Source organism: Lathyrus oleraceus, chromosome 6, assembly GCF_024323335.1.
Source record: "Lathyrus oleraceus cultivar Zhongwan6 chromosome 6, CAAS_Psat_ZW6_1.0, whole genome shotgun sequence".
Taxonomy (NCBI): domain Eukaryota; kingdom Viridiplantae; phylum Streptophyta; class Magnoliopsida; order Fabales; family Fabaceae; genus Lathyrus; species Lathyrus oleraceus.
In genome coordinates, this window is record NC_066584.1 from 102,022,069 (window position 1) to 102,027,494 (window position 5,426).

The following is a 5,426-nucleotide window of genomic DNA, read 5'->3' on the forward strand; positions in this document are numbered from 1 at the left end:
CTTTGGATGCTCATGACAATGGTTCTTCTACTTGGCTCAAGTTTAGGATCCCTAGCACATAAGAACACACAAATCAAAAAGTTACACGATGCAAAGAAAAGAATGGACAAAAGTGAGTTTAGAATTAGGGGTCTTTTCAATGTCTTCTTCAAGATTAAGCATTCTAAAGGCATGGGGCCTAGTTGCTCTTTGACAATTTTCTTTTATAGCATTCTAAAGGCATGAGGCCTAGTTGCTCTTTGACTCCATTTAGCATAGGTAAAGTCCTAAAAATCTAAGTCCTTTCTCCATTTGCATTGGGTTCACACAAACAAAATAAAACAAGCACAATAGTATATACACAATAATGTGCTCAAGTGAGCAAAAGGCAAATTGCATTAACATAAACATGAGCTTAAGTGAGCAAAGGGCAAAGACAAATGAATTAATGATCAAGAAATTAAATTGCATTAAAGTAAATTGCAAGAATTAAATGCTTGAATTAAAAGTTAGTAATTAGTAGTTAGTGTTAGTGTGTCATAATGCAATTTAGCACTATGTTAAGCAATCGTAAGTGGACTAATGTAGTAGTCACACCTATCTGAGGCAGGTCAATAAAACTATAGGCAACAAACACAAGTTAGAGACCATGACTAGTAAGCCAAGCTCCTACAACTTGCCATGCCAAAAGAAAAGAAGAATGATCTTGTATGGATTTAGGTTTTTTGCTTGACCAAGAAGCAACCTATCTCTAATGCAAAGTCATTCACTTGATCTTTGATCAAGATGAATTAGATTTGAATCAAAGAAGGTTAAGCCCCTCATATGTCAAGGCTAACCACCAATCATTAACTCATTGATCAAAAAGAACAAAGAAGAAGAAGAAGAAGAAGAAGAAGAATGTACATAAATGAAAATCAAATAACATAACCAACACACATTGATCAAACATGAATGGAATCAAAGTTAATCAATGGTAAACAGAAGTGAAATGAAGTTTAGAAGTCAAGAAACAAATAAAATATTTTTGGTTTTTTTGAAGATTAAAATAATACTTGAATTAAAATAAACAAATAAAGGTCAAACTTCAAATCCATTTAAAATCAACTTGGAAAAGTCCAAATGGATCATCCTAAGTTCAACATGGTCAAACAAAGTTTGACAATTTTTTTTATCATTTTTAGAAACCAGAAACTAATTTTAAACAATTAAAAATGAAGAAAATATAACATAATTGAACTAAAATCTCAAATAAATCTCAAATCAATTAAGAAATTGATGAGAATATTTTTCATAGATTCATCATCATTCAAAGATGTTAAGAAAATATTTTTTGCATTTTTGAATATTGGAAACTATTTTAAATGAATTAACAACAATCAGAAAAGAGAAAATTCACAAAAAATATTAAATTGACTCATAAAAAATATTAAAAATCATTTTCAGAAACTAGAATTAAAAAGGGAAATAATGCAATTGGTCCCATATTTTTTGGGATTTAAAATGAAAAAGGTATGAATTTTTGAAATAAAATGAAATAAAAGAAAATAGAATGCAAAATCAAAAATTAGAAAAAACAGGAGGCGTTGGATCACATTCATTAATTGACGTGTCCAATCTGAAGGTTCTCAGGCGCGCGCTCATGATGGACCATAGTCAAAGGAGACACACGCTGCATTTAAAATAGTCATAACATTGTATGACTCAGATTAAATCTGGAAATGAGATCCAATGTCCAAGGACTCAGCCACGTGGGGACGGTGGTGGAAACCACCGTCTTCTCCGGCGAGCTTCACCGTCCGGCCAGAATTTGCAGGTTTTGAAAACTTAACCAAAATGCACGATCCTCGTATCATTGGAAAGCTGGGGTGATGTACATCACCCCTGTGTCATTGGTTTCTACTCAAGATCACTATATGAAGAGAAATCTGAGGTAGAAATTCATGGTGTTCAAACTGAACTTGATCAATTCATGAAATTAAATGCACAGATCAATTGCCTCTCACATGAGGACTTCAGAGGAACCAACAAACACAAGAAATGAGCAAGATCCAGGGAGTTTCGAATCAAAAAAGTTTGAACAACAACCTTTGAAGTGCAGCTTTACAAGGCACAATCTCTTCCAATTTTTTGATGCAGTGTGATCTTGAGATGACAAAGGAGCTAGACTAAGGAATTGAAACTCAACGATCAACCAAGGAAGTTGAAAATTGAACTGAAAAAATTGAAAGTGAAATGCAAAATTCCTTTGAGTGAAGGGTAGGGATTCAGTTCTGCAACAATTTAGGCGCCTTAAGGTTGGAAATGAATGAAGCTAGGCATGTGTATTTATTGCAAATGATGATGCAAGCCATGGAAAATTCGTGTGCATGTGGAATGAAGGCCTCCATGCATGGGCCTGTACAGGCGCATGTGAGGCCCAAGTGCAATTACAAATGCAAGCTAAACATCAGCCAAGTGAATTTGGATGTGCAGATCTGATGGAATTGGCTTGTGCATGGAGTTCTCACATAGTTTCCATAAATGAACATAAACTTTCTCCTCTTTGAAAGTGCACTTTGCCAAAATGAAACATGGTCATGTGGGTAATGGTTGGAAAGGTCTTGTCATGAGGAACAAATGTTAAGTTGAACAAAAATCCATTTAGTGTTGGGAAATTTATGAAAACTGATCATGAAGTTCAAGGTGCAAAACATGTGTATGAGAATTTTCCCAAAATGGACCAACTTCAAGCCCTTCTGTTTCAATAATGAAATCCTCAAATGACAAAACCTTCAACATAAAAGTTGTAGATCTTTTCAAGGCAATAAATTTGGACTTAAATTTTGCATCATTTGGATTTTTTATGAGAAAGTTATGAGCACTTGAAGTTGGACTTTTTCACATTTCAATGGCTTTGGTCCAAAGTGACCTATAATGTTTTGCATTATCACATGTGTTTCTTTTAGGATTATGAACATTTTTTCAACATAAAAAATTAAGTAGACATCTTAAAGTTTCCAATAAATTTTATCCCACCTCAAAATCATGAAAAATGAAGGAGTTAGGTCCTTGGGAAGTTGACCTAAAATTAGGGCTTCAGTCAAAGTGACCTATAATGTTTTGAAATGAATGATGACCTTACAAGTTTCAAATAGATTTTTGATGAACATTAAAGTTGTTCATATGGTTCTTAAGAACATTGTTTCTCTTAGGGTCATCTTCATTTGACAAACACATCAAACGTTAGGTCTTAGTGGATTTCAAAATAGTCAAATGAATTGACTGATCAACTTCTCAAGTCCAAACTTCAAATCTTAATGAATTGATGATTGAGGACGCTCACATAAGCTCAAATATGCATGAAATGATGAATGAAAGAACTTCCCTTGATTGTATTTGATCATGGGTTAAGGTTGCTTCATGAGCAAGGCACAGTCAATGCACAGTTGAATTAGGGTTTCCTTGGGAAACAATCCTCAAGCCCTTTGGTTTATCTTGATCAAATTGACAAATTGAGTTACTTGGGAGACATATATGATGATTGAGATCTTTGGGAACCATTGTCATGCTTGCTTTCCTCTTCATCTAGCCACTTCACTAAGCATAGGGGCCTCCTAGGAGCCTTGGATCACATGATTGCTCAAGCTACAAAACAAACAAAGTTAGTGACATATTTTTATGCTTTGGTTAGTAAACAAAATAAGAATAGCAATAATATACAATTCAAGCATGCTTGGTGGTCTCAAACCAAATCACACAAGTCCCAACCCTAGGGTAAGGGGCCAAGATGCTATGATCCTTGAGGCAAATGCAATGTGCAATGATATGATGCCATGAGGGATCTTAGGGTCAAAATTAGGGTCTTACAAAACCCTCTGAAGAAACCCTTATAACTTTGGTATCTCTGATAGAACCCACCTCCATTGATGAAACTCTTCTAGATAATGAATGGATTCTGGCCATACAAGATGAACTAAATCAATTCACCAGAAATGATGTTTGGGATCTTGTTCAGAAACCAAAATGCTTCCATGTCATTGGAACCAGGTGGGTGGTCGCGACTTTATGAGTCGAAAATGGGGTACAAACTGCAAGTGCACAGTTCTATCGCGTAGTTTTAAAAGATATCGATCCCACAAGGACTTATGAATCGATATACCGTTATCTAAGGTTACTTCGTAAAGCTAAGGTGGATAATGTTCGATTGTTTGGGGGAAAAGCTAAAACTAAAAATAGAATCTAAATTAAATATTAATAAGCGGATATCGATATGTAGTTCGTCGTAATTAGGGAATCAAATCTTCGTTGGTTTCTTGGTTTTAAAATAAATCTTTTCAGTTGACACTATTGATTAAAAGTCCTATCTCAAACTCTCGCTCTGTTGAATGAACTATGCTTTTATATTAACGTAGCTGTCACTTATTAGTTAAGTCAAAAACCACTTTTTGAAAACAATAGAATCCGTAGAAATTCTTTTTAAGAAAACACTAATCGTTTAAACACCCTTATCTCAAACTCTCGCTCTGTTGACTTAGGTTATATAATTAAATTCAAATGCTTAACTCTCGTCCTCACATTCAACCTTTAAAAATACTTTTTGAAAAAGATTAGAATTTAATTAACTCTAAAAATTGCTCTCGCCCTGATCTAGAATTAATGTCCAATTAACACTGTCCAGTCAAAAACTCAAACTCTCGTTCTATTGCTTTTAACTTCTTTATGTCTTTTACTTTCGTACAAAAACCTTGTTATTAAACCTGTAAATTGGGACCGTGAAAAGAGTGATTTTAATTTTAAACTTAATTAAACCAACTTGGTTTTGATTCCTTCATTCCGCTTACTTTACATACCGATACCTAAATAAATTAGCCAGACATGCTAAATAGATCTAAATAATTATCATGCATAAACAAATTCATCTCAGGCAAATAATATAAGTAAACAGTAAAGCAGGGCATATATAAATTCAAACAATAATTAAAGAACCTGAGTAATTAACAGCAGTCTTGAACATCCACCACATACCGGTTGGATTTGTTCTTGAATTCTTCAATCAAACAGAAAAATAAAAGCGAAGGAATAAAAAAACTAGATTCTAACGTAAGGTTAGATCCGGTGAAAGGTACACAATAGTTTCCGGTGTAGAAACTATTGTGCGAAAAAGAATTAATTAAATGCTAAAAAAAAGGAAATAGAAATTGCAAGGGAAATAGTGTAAAACTCGTAAAAGCAATGCTGTAAAAAAATACTGCTTAAGTTGCTGGAAGAGAAAAAGGAAAAAGCGAAAACGGCAAAAGAAAAATATAGAAAAAGCGTGGAACCCTTTTAGGTTTGGAGAGTGGCTATTTATATTGGTGCCTTGAGTAACTGCTTCCGCTTCCAAAGGTCTTCAACGTGCAAAGTACTTAGGCGTGGATATCGGCTTCAACTCTCCCTCAACGTCTCTGAAGCGTTCCTTGCGCCAA